This window comes from Brassica napus, chromosome A3 (assembly GCF_020379485.1).
Source record: "Brassica napus cultivar Da-Ae chromosome A3, Da-Ae, whole genome shotgun sequence".
In the NCBI taxonomy this organism is placed as follows: Eukaryota; Viridiplantae; Streptophyta; class Magnoliopsida; order Brassicales; family Brassicaceae; genus Brassica; species Brassica napus.
In genome coordinates, this window is record NC_063436.1 from 32,046,866 (window position 1) to 32,065,644 (window position 18,779).

The 18,779-nt window shown below is 38.4% G+C and overlaps 1 long non-coding RNA gene across 3 annotated transcripts; it reads right to left on the minus strand.

Annotated features, from left to right (window-relative positions):
- Positions 1 to 10,510: 10,510 nt before the first annotated feature.
- LOC106432684 lies at positions 10,511 to 15,911 on the minus strand. 3 transcript variants are annotated; one of them, XR_007328249.1, is made up of 5 exons: positions 13,260 to 15,910; positions 13,068 to 13,163; positions 12,789 to 12,858; positions 12,429 to 12,499; positions 10,511 to 12,340 (listed from the first exon to the last, which is right to left on the minus strand). It is a non-coding gene; the product is annotated as an uncharacterized LOC106432684 (long non-coding RNA). The 3 variants fall into 3 exon arrangements; XR_007328248.1 differs by having other exon boundaries at positions 10,511 to 12,359; positions 13,068 to 15,911; XR_001286460.3 differs by having other exon boundaries at positions 13,068 to 15,906.
- Positions 15,912 to 18,779: the final 2,868 nt, after the last annotated feature.

Here is an 18,779-nt window from a genome sequence, read left to right on the forward strand (position 1 = left end):
GTTTAGAATCACCCAAGTTCTTTAGCCTTGAATTTTATCGGAAGAACATATGAGTTTGATGAGATCAGTTTTGCTTGAGCTTCAGTTCTTGTTAGGTAACCAAAACGATTTGGTCTGTTGCTGGGAATATGAATTATTATCCGCGGGCCCCGCTCCATTTGACCCGCTGCGGGGCGGGTGCGGGACGAGTGATTTGAAAATTTTGGTTTGCGGGTGCGGGTGTGGATTGAGTGATTTTTATGCGGGGCGGGTGCGGGTCAGCCAAAATTTAGTGCGGGTATCCGCCAACCCGCAAAAACTAAAAAAAAAAAGATTTTTTTTTAAAATATTATTTTTAAATGGAAAATTTTTTAAAAATAATTTAATTTTAATTATAAATAGATTAATATTTATTATTTTTAATAAAAATTATTTAAAATATTAAATTTTATTGTTATTTTTAATAAAAAATATTTAAATATTAAATTTTATTGTTATTTTTAATAAAAAATATTTAAATTAATAATTTTTAATATTATTAATATTATCCGCGGGTCTAGCGGATCACCCGCGGGTTTAAGCGGGGCGGGTGCGGATTTCATATTTTCTTTTTGCGGGTCATGCGGGTCAAATTTTTTGAGTAAAAAAAATCAGTTTACCCGCGGGTTGGCGGGTCAGCGGGGCGGGTTTGACCCGCAACCCAGCTCTATGACCAGGGCATCTCGGAGGTTCCGAGGGAATTGCCAACTTCCGAGGGACAGCGGGCCGCTTAATTGATGAGTCTCCCGCTCATGTTACGGAGGGATCTGAGACCCGCGTGTCCGGTCGTCCCAAGGAAACCCCGGCGGATGGGTTTAGGTTTGAGTTTAGCCGCAAACTTCCGTTGGCCTGTTACCCGGAAGATTGCGCTCGCTTGCTGCAGCTGGTCAAAGGCGGTCCCGACCAGCTTCCTTCAGTGGGAGATCTCCTTTTCAAGGATGAGTATGAACACGCCGCTTGCTCGTCTGTAAAGGTAAGTGTTTGTCTGTTCCCTTCCATCACTTTTTTTTAAAAGGTTATTTTGGCTAAGTCTTCTTTGTTATGCTCCGATCAGATCCATGGTGATTGGAACGTTCTTGTTGAGAAGTATGACTCAGCACTAAGACGAGCCAGAGAGCAGATCCGCGAGGGTGAAGAGGCTAAGAAGAAAACGGAGGAGGCTCTCCGGGCTTCAGCACGAGATAGGGCCGATGCAATTGCTCGGGAAAAGGTTCTCAGGAAAGCGTTCGACGAGACGCGGACGTCTGATGCGGCTGAGTTGCAAATGTGTAAGGAGTCGATGAAGAACCTCGAATTCGCGGTGGATAAGTTGGGGAAGGAAAAGAATGATCTAGAGAAGGTGAGGGCCGCAGAATCGCTGAGGCATACCGAGGAGATGAATAGACTTCAAAAATCTCATAGGTACGAAGTCACGCACGAGAGGATCCGCATGCTGATTGCTATGATCGCCAAAGCCGAGAAACGATTCCACTGGATTTCTCTTCGTGAAGATCAAAGGGACAAATACGACGATGCTCGGTGCCTGCATAGCCAAACCTTTGGGACGAGGAAGTGTCTCGAGCAGATCAAGGCCTTGGGTCTCGAAATCCCGCAGGAGACCATCGACTTCTTCACCGGGTAAGAGAAGCATTACGAAGAAGAAGCAGCTCGCTTGGAGGTAAAGGAGATTCCGGCGGAAGACCTTCGCCTTTCTCCGCTAGTGTTGGAGTCTCGGTTCCTGATTGAAGAGATTTGGCGTCAGCTTGATCCGTTCGGATAAAATGTCGGTTTGATCGATTCTGAAGCCACTATTGCTCTCCGTACTCCTCTCGTCGACCGAGATCCCCGCTCCGAAGATCTGATGAAGGAGCATGCTCAAACCGCCATATCCTCCAATCAGCGCACTGATCAAGATATCGATCCTGCGAAGCAGACATCAGCGGGAGCGGTTGTTCCGAAGGATGGGGCTGTGCCTACCATCGTACTAACCGATTCCCCCGCGAAGGCGTCGAAAAACGCCAGCTCGTCTGCTTCCTCGTCTGAAGACCCGGAGAAGGAAAATGATGTTCCGGCGGAGGTACCTGCTGCGAATGTGGATACGCCAGCCCCAACAAAGTTTGGCCGCGTCTCGGGTCCCGGAGAGAGAGATGACGGTGGCAGCAAAGATCCTCCTTTGGTCGATAAGTAGACATGTTGTCTGTTGTAATTTTCCTTCTGTTTATCTCGGTTTTGGCTCGTTGAAGCCTTTGAACTCTTGTCTCGCTATGTATTATTGACCCATATGGGTCTTGTTGTTCGGTGCTCGGGATACTTCCCTTACTTTTAAGCGTAAATGACTTAATTGATTTCGAAGTAATTCGTTGCCCGTTAACTTAATCCCACCAACCTCGTTTACGATTAGTCGGAAAAAATCAAGACAAGAATTTCGATAAGTTTCCGAGGAAAAGGTATTCGGACGCTACACAGTAATCGAGAGAAATTTGGCCGGCCAACTCGTTATTCTTCGATCTGCGATAAGGTCCGGAAATTTCGCTCGTGGGTCGGTCAATGCGGGAAGCATCGGTGACGCGGGACTCTGTTTTTCCCTTCGTTCGATATCTGATCAGGACACGTTCGATTGATTGGGACGAGTGCTCGTGCACTGCTTACGAGTTAAGGGGCTAGCATCGTTTGCTCGGATTTTTACTCTCGTTATTTTGCTCGAGGGAGAAACGAGATAAGTAAAAAAGGATTTTTTTTTGTTTTGTTGGGGCTGGACCCCGTAGAGGGGATGCCTACGTACCTCCGAAGAGGATCAAGCCTTTCGTAGTTTGTTTTGGCCCAAGTAAAAGTGACTTGGTAGTCATTTACTTGGACGAGCAGAAGTGACCCTAGGGTGCATCTGCTCGGGGTTTTTTTTTTTTTTTTTTTTTTTGGACGAGTAAAAGGTGATGTAGATCATTTACTCGTTCTTACAAGTTCACTCATTTTATGAGTAGAAGCGACAAAGATGCATTGAGTTCCAAGCTCGTGGAATTGCCTCTCCGCGGGAAGTCTCGAGTCGGTACACTCCTGGTTTGACGACTCGAGTGATCTTGTACGGTCCTTCCTAATTCGCTCCGAGCTTTCCGGCGTTGGGTTCTTTGGTGTTTTCGAAGACTTTTCTCATGACCAGATCACTGAGCTCAAGAAGGCACGAGCGGAACTTCTTGTTATAGTAGCTCTCGATTTGATTTTGGTAATTCTGGATCCGAAGGAAGGCTTGGTCGCGTTTCTCCTCTAGTTCATCGAGGGCATCTAGCAGCATCTCTTGGTTAAGCTCAACGTGCTGGGGCATCTTGGATCGGCGGAGACTTGTTACGTTGACCTCAGCCGGAGCCATTGTCTCCATCCCGTAAGCGAGAGAGAAAGGAGTGGATTTTGTTGCTCCTCGGGGAGTCGTCCGATGCGACCAGAGGACGCCATCGAGTTCGTCGTCCCAGTGTCCCTTCTTGAGATCAAGACGCTTCTTGATTCTGTCGATGATAATCTTATTTGAGGACTCTGCTTGTCCGTTTCCTTGAGGGTACCTCGGTGTCGAGGAGCTTAGTCGGATGTTCCACTTGCTACATAAATCTTTGAAATTTCCAGACATAAACTGGGATCCATTGTCCGTCACAATCTCGTACGGTAGGCCGTGACGACAGATAATGTTTTTCCAAACAAAGTTGCGGACTTCCTTCTCTGTAACCTGCGCGAAGGCTTCTGCTTCAATCCACTTGGTGAAATAATAAGTTAATACCAACACGAAGCGGCGTTGGCGGAAATTCGGCATTGGTCCGATGATATCCATCCCCCATCGCATAAATGGATACGGAGCCGCGAAAGTTCGCAGTAGCTCGGTTAGGCTGTCGATGCTCGGAGCATGTCGTTGGCATTTGTCGCATCGTCGAGCCTACGCTTCGCAGTCCGTATTCATTGTTGGCCAGAAGAACCCTAAGTTTAGAATTTTTAAGGCTAGTGCTCGGCCTCCGAAGTAGTTGCCACCTGCTCCTTCATGAGTCTCGGCCATCACTAACCGCGTTTGCTCGCCAAAGATGCACTTGAGGAGGACCTTGCTAGCTGTTACCCGGTGGAGTTCCTCTTCCATGATGACGTAGTGCGCGCTGCGTCTCTTTAGTCATCTCGCGGCCCACTTATCAGTTGGAAGCGTGCCGTTGGTGAGATACTGGATGAACTCAGTTCTCCAATCCGGTATCGGCTGATCTTGGTCCGTCATTTCGGAGTCGTCATTAGTCAGAGATTGAGGCGTTGTTTCGGACTCCGTAGTGACGAAGTTAGCTGCCTCTGTTGAGATATCAATGCTCGGTTTCTCGATTCGATGGATCGGAATAGTCCTTTTGACTTGATCGCGGAGCTTGCTTCTGAGCGCTGCCAATGCATCGGCACACACATTCTCTCCGCGAGGAACTTTTGTGAGTTCGAAGAACTCAAACTCCTTAGCTAGTGAGTGTACGACTCGGAGGTAAGCATCCATCCTATCGTTGCGCGTGTCATAATCGCCGCTGAACTGACTGGCAACGAGCTGCGAGTCACAGTACGCACTGAGTCGCTTAGCTTTGACTGCTTTTGCAAGACGAAGGCCGGCGATGAGCGATTCGTACTCTGCCTCGTTGTTCGATGCCGGGAAACCAAAGCTGAACGATTGTCAAATGAGTTCCCCCGTTGGTGATTGAAGTTGAACTCCTGCTCCTGAACCTTTGTTTGTCGAAGAACCGTCGACATGCAGAATCCAGGTTGAATCTGAGGTTTCTAAATCTTGGGCAAGTTCCGGAGATAATTCCACGAGGAAATCGGCGAGGACTTGAGCTTTAGCGGCGGTTCTACATTTGTAAGTGATGTCGAGCTCAACGAGTTCGATCGCCCACTTGGTAAGACGGCCAGTTTTGTTCGTGTTTTGCAAAACAGTTCGGAGTGGCTGGTCGGTAAGAACTTCCACCGAGTGTGACTGAAAGTAAGGACGAAGTTTCCTCGCTGATTCGACGACGGCCAGGGTCATCTTTTCAAGTGTCGGATACCTGGTTTCTGGTCCGGTCATCCTTCTACTCATGTAGAAAACGGGTCGTTGTTCTCCTCGGTCCTCCTTGATTAGTACACTGCTGACTGCTGCGGATGAATGCTGCAATGTAGAGGGATAAAACGTCGCCAATGTCTGTTTTGGCCAAGATTGGGGGCGTCGTTAGATAGTGCTTGAGCTGATTAAATGCCTCTTCGCACTTGTCGTCCCAGATGAATTTCTTATTTCCTCGGAGGAGATCGTAGAAGGGGAGACATTTGTCGGTGGATCGAGAGATAAAACGATTAAATGCTGCGATTCGGCCGGTTAGCCGTTGGACTTCTCGGCAGTTTCTCGGACTTGGTAGGTCGAGGACGGCTGATATTTGTTTCGGGTTTGCTTCGGTTCCCCGCTGCGTCACTATGTAGCCGAGAAATTCTCCGGATGATACGCCAAAAGTGCACTTGGCCGGGTTTAACTTATTCTTGTACGTGTTAAGAATGTCGAAACACTCCCGTAAGTGCGTCAGGTGGTCATCTGCTCGGAGTGACTTGACGAGCATATCATCGATGTAGACTTCCATTGTCGTTCCAAGTAGTTTGGCGAACATACGGTTGACAAGTCGCTGGTACGTCGCTCCGGCGTTCTTTAGCCCAAAGGGCATCACTTTATAGCAGTAGGTTCCTCGATTGGTTATGAATGATGTCTTCTCTCGGTAGTCTGGATGCATCATAATCTGGTTGTATCCCGAGAAAGCATCCATAAACGTGAGCATTTCATTGCCGGCAGTTGACACAACGAGTCTGTCGATACTCGGAAGCGGATAGCTGTCCTTTGGACATGCTTTGTTGAGGTCGGTAAAGTCGACGCACATACGCCACTTGCCGTTTCTCTTTTTGACGACCCCAGGGTTGGCGAGCCATTCTGGGTAACGGACTTCTATTATCGAGCCCGCGCTTAGTAAACGCTCGACTTCCTCGACGACTGCTTTGGATCTCTCGGCGCCCAATTTTCGTCTCTTCTGTCGGACGGGCTTGATATTTGGATCCACGTTTAACTCGTAAGACGTGATGGACGGATCGATCCCTTGCATGTCGGACATCGCACATGCAAAGGTAGACAAGTTCTGCTTCAGGAAATCCAGGATAGTACGCTGCATCTCGTCTGATAAGTAGGCGCCTACTCGTAGTACTTTGCTTGGGTCCGACTCATCGACCGGGACTTCGAGCACTTCTTCCTTTTGTGGCCAGACCTTACTTATTGGAGGGGAAATCGAGTTGACTAGTGACTGCGAGCGCTGTAATTTGACTGTGGCGATCAAAAGATCTCGTGCGGCTCGTTGATCTCCTCTTACTGTCTTAACTGTTCCATCCACTTCTGGGAATTTAATACATTGATGGTATGTAGATGCGATTGCTCGCATAGAGTACAGCCATGGGGTACCTAGTATCACGTGATAAGGGGCCTTGGTACTGACCACCGAGAATTTGACAATCCGAGTTACTCCCTCTGCTTGTACCGAGAGACGGATAGTCCCCAGGATTACTTCGGAGGAACCGTTGAAGCCGGTGAGAGTTCTGGAAGATGGTTTCACGTCTTTTAAGTCGATACCCATTTTTACGAGAGTTTCGCGAAAAATGATATCGACTGAACTGCCAGTATCGATTAGCACTTTGGTAACATCGTACTTATCGACCAAAACGACGAGAAGGGGATCGTTATGAGGGAAATTTATTCCGAGGAGGTCTTCTGTCGAGAAGGAGATTGGGGGATCGGTTGGAAGCTTCTGTGGCCAACGCTGCGAAGTATCCACCATTCGACGGTGATCCTTGACCCCCCGTACTGAATCTCCGCAAGGTGGCGATCTTCCCATAATCACATTGATCTGCGGCCTGATGCTTGCTTGCTTCTTGATGAGGAGAGCTCGGAGGTCCTTGCTTTCCTCTGATGACTCAGCCCTTTTGCGGTCCAGTTTCGTACGCAGATCGTCCATCCGTGCGTTAAGTTGATCACGCAAATCGACGATAGGGTTATCGCCTTTAGATGCTGTTGAAGATCCTTGGCTCAGCGCATGCTTAGTTCTTTTAGCGTTAAGCTCGACTCGGAGATCGGAAGGTCCGGGAGTTTCGTTATTCGTCGGAGTGATCTTTCGCTTGAGGAGCGTACGTAAGTCCAACGGGTCGAGAGCTTCCTCGAGATCGCTCTCTTTGTCCGATGAAGGTTCCGGTTGGGCGCGAATAACTTCGATCCTTTGTCTGACCGCGGGTTGATCTTCGTCAGCTGAGGCGTCACCATCGTCATCCTGATGTAGGGTTTGCTCGGCAACCTTCGGCTTCTGGTCGTCTTGACGCGGTTTTCCCTGATTTTTTTGCTGATTTTTCCTATCCTTGTTCATGCTCGAACTGTTCTCGCTTTTGGGCTTCGGAGGAGTGATCTTGAGCTCACCGCTTTCGAGCGAGGAGAGGAACTGTGCGAAAAGTGTTTTGCACTCTAAAGTGTCGTGGCCTTTTACGCCGTGGAGTTTACACGATTTGGTAAGTCCTGGAGGGGTCCAGGACGAACCTGCTGTGGAATCGACCTGGGCGACTGCGGCCGTCGCCGTTGCTCGGGGGGATTCGCTCGGAGGGTCTGTTTCTCGATGAAAGGTATTCCATTTCTTCCCGTTTTTGTCGACGACGTAGAGGAGACCGTTCTTACGGTTGTTTTTGTCATTGGGAGCATGCTGACGAGGTTCGATGTGAGCTGTGGCAGCGTTTTTAGGCACTGATTGCTTCACCGGGTTGTGCTTGCTCATGATGGCTTTAGTGTCTTCTTCCATACGAATGAAGTTGCGGGAGCGAGCAACGGCATCCTGTAGTGACGTGGTGGGACATCGATAGAAATTTTCTCAGAACCTACATTCTACGAGGAGATTGTTCCTCAGGGCGTCAACGGCGATGTGATCGGGAATGTTGATTCTCGACACGACCGACTTAAATCGTTCCATGTAATCACGAAGGCTCTGGTCCTTCATTTGCTTGAGGTTCCAAAGGGTCGAGGCTGTTGCTTCGCGTTTGGTGAACATGATGTAAGTCTTGAGAAATGCCGAGGAGAGCTCTTTGAAGCTTCTAATCGAGTTCTCTTCGAGTCCGGAGAACCAAGTTAGGGCTTGTTCATTCAGTGTCTAGACAAAGAGTTGGCAGTATCCCGCGTCTCTTTTGTCGGGAGCGAGTCTAGCTCTCGCCACCGCGATGTTAAAAGCTGTCAGATGCTCGACGGGATCACCTCCCGGTTTGTACTCTGGGAGACGCAACTTGTCCATTTTCTGGAGTTTTACCTCCGTCAGTTCCTCGGTGAAAGGTGTGCGCGATGTTGAAGCGATGACGCTATCAATCTCAGGTACCGCGCTCGTTGCTTGGTGGATCCTCGAGCTCATTTGTTGGAAATTTAACTTGAGCTCGGCGATCGCTCGGACGGTTGAGGGATCGGACGCTGCCGGAAGAGCATCGGCGACGAGGGTCTCTGCGGGGTCAACTGGGTTCGTCGTTCATCCGTCCGTTGGAGTAGGGGGGTTTGTGTTGAAGAGGTGACGACGGAATGGTTGCGAGTTGCCGGTGGGTGCGCTGAGGGCAGCGACGATGGCGGCGAGCTGGTCATTTGTCGTCTTTTGGACCTCTTCTTGATGAGCGAGTCGCGCTATGACTGAGCTCATGAACTCCGTTGAGAGAAGGGGAGGAGGCGGAGGAGGTGTGAGTGCCGGCTCCTCTCCCGAGGTATATGGGTTCGTACCTCCGGTGGTCATTTCGGTCTAGAAACGTTGGGTCTGTTCTGCCCCATGGTGGGCGCCAATTGTTTAAGGTGCGTTTGGTCTCAGAAGAAGTAAGCAATACTAAAAATGGATCGAACAGAGGCGTTTATTAGATTTCGAGATGGGGTTACAAAGGTGGAGAAAGTAATGGCAAGCCGGAGCTCGTAAGAGCTTAAACCGGAAAAGTACAAATAGCAGAGAGATGATTGTACGGACAATAAACCCTAATCTCGCCACTAAGTTTGTGTAGCTAAGTGTCGATGCCTTTCTCCTTTGCTTTCCTCTTCTTTTATAGTCTGTTCGCGATCGTCTTAACCTAATCTCCTTTTAATCGATTGGGCCTTGTCGGCCCTTCGGGCCTGATTGGTGAATGCTCGCCCTGAGCTGCTTAGTCGATCGCGCTCTGTCCGCTCTCCGTTTCGACTAAAAGCAGTCCTTAGCTGAGTCGGAACCTCGAGTATCGGCTTCCGAGCCGATGACAATCCGGCTTACTGGATTGGGTCTTTTGTTCGATGGGCTTTGTGGATGGGTTGAATCCATCCCTAACATATATTATACATTTATATGACATATTTTAGTTTTAAGTTCAATTATAAAATTATTATGAAGAATTATGAAAATTAGATATACAAAACATAAGAAATTAGACAAATTTATAGATTTATAATAATATTATTGCTTAATTTCATATATTTAGACAAATTTAAATCTATCTAAACTGATTTTAATCGATTTAGGATAGTTTAAACCAATTTGAATCGTATAAATCGGTATAAATCAGATTTTAAGAAATTCTTTTCGGATAGGACCGAGTTGCCGTCTAGGCGGGGGCCTAGGCGCCGCCTAGACCGATTTTTAGAACCTTGCTTTTTTCTGTTAATTAATTTAATTTTTAAGAACAAATCTGAGCGTAAAATGAAGATTGAGACTAATTACAGAAATTCATGAATGAGTTTCCTTCTTTGTCAAAAAATAGAATAACTTCTTCAAAATATCTTACGTATTAAAACAGAAGTCACATGTGTGATTTTTTTTTTAAATGAACCTAATATACATATTCTTAGAAAGTTATATTACATTTAATCTCTAATCTTATCATTTAAATTTTGGTCCTACAAGAATTTTTTATTGGGCTATCAATAATTGAATTTAAACAATAGATGATCCAAGTGATTTATAGATAGTATAAATTAAATAGATATAACAATGATTAATCTTTACTACCTTAAACCAATGAAAACAAATTTAAAACTATATAGCTTATTTTAAAAATTAAACGAAAACTAAATGTTTGATTATTTACTCGATAATATAAATCTATGAAGCGAAAAGTTTAATTTTTTTAAAAAAATTTAAATTTGTGAAATGTTACAATATCTTTGAATATGACAATAAAAAATATTTATTAATTTTTATATATATAGTTACTATTTTAATAATGAAATAATAATCCAAAAATATATATATATATATATATATATAGAAGAAGATACAAATACATGTGAAAGTTTGAAACAATCTATATAATGAAAAAAATATACCGTAAACTTATTATGTTTTAAAAATTGATAGACACACATACATATATATATATGTTATAATATATACTAGTTTAGAATTAAAAATAAAATGTTTATATTAAAAGAGATGAAAACAAAAATTCGCGCGGTTGCACGGATCGAGATCGAGTTCATATTAATTTGTCTGTTTGGGTATTCATAAACCAAGCTACAAACAACTATTCGGAGATATTTATCAATTATGAAAGGAAGGCCAATAGATGTGTAAGTTATAAAGTTCTTAATTGTTTACATTTTTAGCGATTATGCTTTTAATATATACTATATGAGTTAGATGAATGTGTAACAAATAAATGAGCAGTATAACATTATATAATTCGAGGTAGACTGGTGACTCTAAAGCGTGAACTTGAGTTCACACGAGTTTCAAGATTTCATTTATTTAATTTGGATAAGCTGTGATGTAATTATTCATTTTTTATTTTCAATATTCATCTTATACGTATAGTGGATCAAACATGACATTTTTTACAGATGACATTTATGGTTAATGTAATTGCGAGTATTTGTTAGGCAGTTAGCTGGCTGATACTTCTTTCCAGGCAGCTGGCTGATAATTTGTTTTACTCTTATGTGCACGGCAGAGTATCACTATCATATTTGTAATAGACGATGTACAACTTATATAAAAATGATCATATTTAGAATCATACTTCCTCCGTTTCATATCAAGTGTCGTTATAGATAAAAAAATTTGTTGCAAAACAAATATCATTTTAGCATTTTAATACGTAACTAGATTCCGACCCGTGCGTCCGCACGGGTGTTTGTTTTCAATAATTATATAAATATTTCATAACACAACTATTTGAAGGTGGCAGAGAGTTTTTGTGTGAATACATCATGCATGTATTTGGATTTATGATTTAGCTTCAAAAGATTTGACCTTTTTAAGTTAAAATGACTATAATATATAGTTTTTATTTAATCTAATTAAGTATACTACCGCAGCTAATCTGTCTTTTAAGCAAAAATTAGAGTTTGACCCACATATTCGTGCGAGTGTTTTTTTAAATTAATGTATATTATTCTATGTAATTGGTCGTCTATATAATTCAAAATTTAATAATTTGAAATGAATATCTCCAAACTCATAGTTTTAAAACTTGCATGTAAAATTTTAATTTATTCCTTTGAAGCACATATTACATTATATAGTTCCTATTATATATTTATTTTATTAAAAATACATAGGATTAGTTAGTTTAAAAAGATACTCATAATATAACATGTTTAAAGATTATTGAAGATTTAATTTATATATCATATACAAATTGAATATTTACTTATAATTTTTATATTGTTAGTTATTATCAAACTATTATTTATTATTTCTACAAGTTTTAATTAGCTTTTAAAATTTGTGATCAAATACTCTTGTACACAGATTTATTTTCAAAATTTGATATTAGCTTCTCTATATATCATCAAAATGTTAGTCAATTATGTAGTGATCTATATATTAATTAATATGCAAGATTTAAATTTAGATTATTAAATCATAAATTTAAAGATCATTTAATTAAATTAGATTATATATATTTATATTTTTCTTTATATATGTCAACAAAAGTTACAAAAGTTATAATATGTATTAAAAATAAACAGGCTAACAAAACGTAATAACTCGAATGGACTTTAGAGTTTAGAGTAGAACTGGACCACGCCCACCACTAACCAACAAAAAGGGAAACTACAAAAACTTATGTAAAAGAACTTTTTTTTGAACAAAGTAAGTTGACTAATTTTTGGTTTTTGAGTTTATTTCTCTGTCAGAATGAAAAACATTGATTCAATTGGCACATAACTTCCTCACCACTCTGAACTTCCAAGAAATGGAAGCGTATGAATGAAACCAGTTGAAGTAATCTCGAAGCAGTGTAAGTTAAGTGTGTTCCAAACTGGATGACGACAAAATGAAAGTAAGCATCAGTAAATCAGTCGTCCTCCATTCGCAGTCTCCTGCATCAGTAAATCAGAACTAAACCATTTCATTTAGACCATAACTCGTTCAGATCCGTATGCATGTATGGCTAATAAAAATCTTTACCTTCTCGCTTAAACCAGGGCTCCAATTATAATCATTGTTTCCTCATGTGCCAGTTCACCTCCCTTACCAGCCTATGTTGGACAGAAACACCATGTCAGTGGAAGCTAGAAAGAAAAATACTTTCCATAGTCAAGTAACTTACTAAATTACTTAACAAATAAGACAGGGGTTGCACCATCATATGTGTTTTTTTTTCCTATCCTAGATTTGTCTGGGTTGATCATAAAAGAGAAACCACCTCATGGATGTGAATTGAGACATAGCTTTCAACTGAGCTTACCTAAACAGCTAGTCATTATGCCTATTATAGCATCACGAACCTGAGGCATATAAAAAGCATTGATAAAAGTAAACACTCACATCTATATATGCATCCACCGAAGCGCTTCTTTCTTCCTCTAATTCTTTATATAAACCAGTCAGAAATTTCCTGTCATGGTGAACATGTATTTTCAAACGATTATTATCAATTTGTCCTTCGATTTCACTCATAGAATCTACTTCCAATGATAAGTTGCATGTTTCCATAAGAAAATAGAGAATGTTCTTGTTACTTGAATCAAGAAATAAAAAAAAATGTATCACCACTTGAAACAAAAAGATGAAACTGAGAGAGAGAACCAAGAAAAGAGACAAAACCTGTATTGAAACAAAGAGATGAAACTGACCATGTCCCAACGTCGATGGTGATTGAACATCTTTACATGGCAAATCAAACCAACAAAAGCAACCATCCTATAATCATACCTTTTAAACTGTTACAATTTTTTTTGTAAATATCTAAATCGATGTTATACATAAACTCTCGATTCAATTATAGGTTTCTGAGACCTCGTCAGAAGTGGCAAAAGAAGGCGGCTTAGAACTGAGTAATTATCGGATGGAGGTACCCAGAATCTGAAAGTTTTCAAGAAAATGACTGTGTTTTGGATTCAGTGGTAAAGGATCGTAAATATTTAGGAAAAGTAATTATTGTGATAGCAAAAGTATAAAACTACTGTGTTTTGATGAATGGCATAAATTAGTAATTATTGTGGAAAAGTCTGGGTTAAGTACAAATTGTACTTTTCTTTTAATAGTTTAAATTTATTAATTTTATTTTTTAGTTTATTTTCTATTGGTTAAAATATAGTTAGTTGTATAGTTAATCATACTTTTATATAGAAAATATATAAAATTAAATATATTTTTTAATTTGTGTGTACAAATATAAAATAATATATTTTTTATGTAAAAAAACATATTCGTATACTTATTTTCTCTCGCTAAAACGATGATGCTTCCCACCTAACACTTGTTAGTTGCTACACTCCACAAATATAAATCTTAAAATGAAAAATGTTACTTATCCAAGCTGTACCAAAGTTATAAATCAGACACACGTAAATAGAAGTATTTGGTCAAAGTTTGACCGTCTTGGAATCGTAAAAAAACTTGACAGTCAAAGGTTCCACTTAGATGGGCACTAAGCCCCAAAGGAATTCAAAACATGGCACAGACTAGATGGGCACTGTAATTATTTATTTTTTACTCGTTACAGAAACTTATCTACATACATGCTGATATCATGTAACATATTTATTTTAAAAGGAAAATGTTACATATCGTATGGTTTATTTATATGATTTTGGATTGTTACTAGTTAGGCAGAGGTGGAGCGTCTTCTTCGTTTCTGAGGCAATCCAGCTTTCTCACGTGACCGACGCTCCCCCACTGTAGTTATTGTCACGTGCGCCATCATTCCACCATCAATTTTATATCATCATCATACGATTGATATTTTTGATAGTGTGTCTTTTTAGTCCATAGAGAGTTTCGTGACCTTCTTGTGGAAATAGAGGGACCGAGTTTTTGGTTCTTGCTATAATATAAAAAGACTATTCTACCTCGAATGGGATACCAAGTATTATTAAGAAAATAATGTGTGTAACGTGTTAGGTATCCTAGATCCGTTAATTCATTAATAATGCGATCAAATTATATTTGTTTACGATCTCTAATTTTTTCTTTGTATGTATTGAGAAGTGACTATGCTTAATTAGAATTTTAGAACCATTCCTTTCTCACAATTGGTATCTAATGTGATAATTAATTGGCATAACGACCTTATATTGCATACTTAATTCATCGCCATGGTTAGTAATTCTGGCGAGTTTTGGAAATTGCAGATCACATAGTCTAAAGTCTAAGATTATATTAGGTTTGTATATACTGTATTATACAAATTTTAAAATAAATAAACTAATTTTGTATTTATTTCTGTCTGTTTTGAATAGGTCCTTCTTGACATACTAATGTCTCAAAAGTGTTTTTCTCAAACATTATGTAGTTGAATAGTATATATTATTATATAAAATATAAAATATAGATATACATAGAAATGCACAATTATACAAGTCAGAACTAGAAAAGAAATACAAAATAATCTACAAAAATACGTAATGTGAGAATATTACTTGTATCTAGGCGGAGATCGAACAAATGCTGATACTTCTTCACTAACATACACATCAAAGTTGCAGATTTTGGATCTTGCGTCTTCTTGGTTTAATATATATCCTTTTCTTATAACTCGTCTTGTAAATATTAATATACATAGTATAAAGTATTCTATTGAATGACTCGGCTCGCCTTCCTCAAAATCTAATATGGAGCCTCATTTGCGAATGGATAAACAAATATATATTTTATTTACAATTTACTCACGACTACATCACATTACAAGTTATTTAAATGTTTTTTTTCTTAACATCAAATATGTGGTATAATATATTTCAACTTGATTCAATTGTATAATCAGTTTTTTATTTATTTACAGCTTAAATCTGTTAGTATAGTATACCAGGTTTAAGAATTCCATGGAATAATGTAAATGGTTCATTTTAGATGTTATGAAGTAATGTTTTAAGGTTATTATCAGAACCATTGGTTTCAGTGATACATCTGATCCTGCGTCCAGTTTCCTGTATTCATCAAAACTCAAATGGGGAGCAAGATATCAAAACTCATGGTAAGTTATCTTCTCTCTGCGAGTGAGGACCTGCCTTTTCCAATAAATATACCCATACGGTAAATGTTTGTATCTACCTACGATCTATGTATCTAAAATACGTACATCTACTGATCTTATCAACGTATAAGTTTTCATAAACATAGTTCGTGCACCGTCACATCTACAAGAGTCAGTCTAGCTCACCAAAAATGACTTCCGTCATTACTCCTTACCATGAATAAAATATGAGAAAACAAAAAGTTTTACAATGGGGATATAAGAAAATGACATAACATATAGAATAATGAAATGACATAACGGAATAATAATAATGTGGAGCTAATTTGAATTTCAAATTTGAATTGTTGAGTGGATATGGTAAGGTGTTTCCCCCACCAATCCTATAAAACATTATTGTTAATCACTTTCGGTTAATTCAATTCAAACAAATAAATGGAAAATTCTAAAAAATAGATATTCCTCTATTTGCTTTAGAAAACAAAACAAAAACTATTCCTATGTTCCCTATCTATACTATTAAAACAGGATCCTATTGTCATAATTACCTTAGGGGCATGCTTCCTTCACTAACATTGCATTTTTCATTAAGGGCAATTAAGTAATATTAATAACAAATCTATATTGGGTTATTATTTTTGGATCCAGCCCAAATCAAATCTCTCTTGGGCCATTTGGCCTATTAAAAAATCAGATTCAATTCTCACATTTTTTTTCTTTTGGGCCATTGAGTCCAAGTTAAAATAATTTATTTTCAACTATTCTTAATTATTATTTTTTTTCTTTTCTTAATATAATTTAAGCATTCATAAAAATAATTGAATTTTTTTATTGAAAAGTATAAATCTTTATTAAAAGTATATAATTTTTTAATTAAAATATTAACCCCATAATAAAATTAATTTATCAGAGTTATACCAACTTAATTCATTAAAAAAATAAAGTTTAATTTTTTTAACATAAATAGTCATTTAAAATGAAATACGATAAATAAAGATAAAAATTTTAAGTCTTTTATAAAATAAAGCACAAATATATGAAAATGTGATATTTACTAAATATTTGTCAATTGAAAAAAAAAACAAAAATAAACCCGCGCTTTGAAAGCGCGGGTCAAAATCTAGTTCACTATTATATCATAACAAAGTACATATTAGTTGTTAAAATTTCTGAATTTCAAGTACGATATATTCATTCAAACCTTTAAATTAAATTTCCACTTTATAATAGAAGAGTTACCAAAAAAATCAACAAGAGGAGTACGTGGAATACACTGATGAGAAATGTTAACTACAATGTTTGAGGCTCTAACTAGTAACTACAAAAGGAATAGAAGGAATAGGAAAAAATGAATGAAAAGAAATAAAATAAAAGAAAATATATTCATTTCCTAATTTGTCAAAAGAATAATTATAATATTTTATTCTTTAAATTTTAAAGAATATTAAGTCATAGGTAACAAATATTCTTTGTAAATGGTGCAAATTATAAGGAATGCTAAGGAATTAGTTATTCTCATTCATTCTTTTGGTCATCAGTTAGAGCCAGTTAGAGCCAGTTTGAAAGGAATGTAACTTTCTGAAAAAGAAAATTTATGGAATAATTATTCTTAGTTAACCAATGATTGATAAACAAATTCAATGAATCTTACTTATCTCAGAGACGGAAAATAAATATTTTTTATTTAGTCACATATGTATTGTTTTAAGTCCTGTAATCTAATAGTTAGTTATTCATAGAAGTAACGACATAGTAGAGTCGAGTTTGAGAGTATTTATAGAGTCCAAGTCGAATGCTTAGCGAACTAGGTGACGTATATACAGGATGAAATCTTTGACATGATACTAGTACTGAAATTTCGTTTATGTCAAAAGTGTAGACGTTTGCGATGTTTTTGGCGAGTGAAAAGCAACCATAATTTCACTATAAGAGAGCGTTAAGTGCGGGTAAGATCCATTAATGATGACATTTCGTATCCAATGTTTTCCAAAATAGTTCTTCTAAGCGTTTTGCCATGGAATGCGAGGAGACGCCATAACACGACATCACGCGACAGGGCCACTAGTATAAGAAAATCTCGCTTGTTATCCATGTGTCACGAAATGAATAGCCATCAACAAATTTATCCCAAAAATAGTTTGGTATTATAATTATTTAGCATATATTCTTATTAATTAAAATATATTATTTGAATAAACCATCATGGACAGCTCTGATTTTTTTTTTTGAAATGAGTTCTCTAAATAAATTATTTTAAAAAAACAATAAACCAAAAATTTACAATTCTATATACTCCCTCGTTCCTAAAAGATCTATGTTTTAGAATTTCACCGTTTAAATAAAATATATTAAAACTTAGCTATAAATACATAGTTTTTTGTAATTTTATATTTTCTATATTTTTAAACCAATAAGATTTTAAAATATGTAATTAGTGTTCTTGAACTTCACAATTTTTCATTATTAGTTGACAAAAATTACATTAAAAATATAAAATATGTATCTTTTTGAAATAAAAGTTTTCTCTAGAATATGGATTTTTTAGGAACGGAGGAGTACAACATATCTATCCCAAAATGATTTCCTATTATATTTGCATATATTATCATTAATATAAAGTTTCTCTTTGATAAAACTAGGGGTGGGCGTTCAGGTTCGGATCGGGTATTTCAGATTTTATGGTATTTCGGTATAGAGGTGTAGAATTCGTTCGAGTATTTTTGTACTTCGGGTCTAGTACGGATATTTTTAGTTCGGATTCGGTTTTTTCGGATCGGGTTCGGATATTTAGACCTTGAAAGAAAAAAAAATTAAAATTTCATTTTTCAAGTTTCTTGTATTTAAAAATAAAATTTTCACTTAGCTGTTTTTTTCTATTTTAATAGATTGACCGATTAATAGATTTGGACATAGCATTTTAAAATTAAAAAGACATTAATTTGGTTATTGTTTTTAAATTTCAGATGTAATTTTTGTTAATTATTGAAGCAAAAAACTTGACATGCATTTTAAATGAGTAACAAATCATTTCCTCTGTAAGTATATATATATTATATGAACTTAAAATATGTGTACTATCAATATAAATATTTTAAATAAAATGAGAGATATAAACTAGAAATATAAGGTTAGTAATACATATGTTCGGTTATCTTCGGATATCCATTCGGATTCAAATATTACCCATTCGAGTTCGGATATCCAATGTCTTCTAATTTAATATCCGTTCGGGTATTTTGCTAATTCGGTTAGGGTTTTTAAGATCGGATTCAGGTACGGGTTCGGGTATCGGGTATCAGGTAAAATGCCCACTCCTAGATAAAACCATCATGGATGGACAG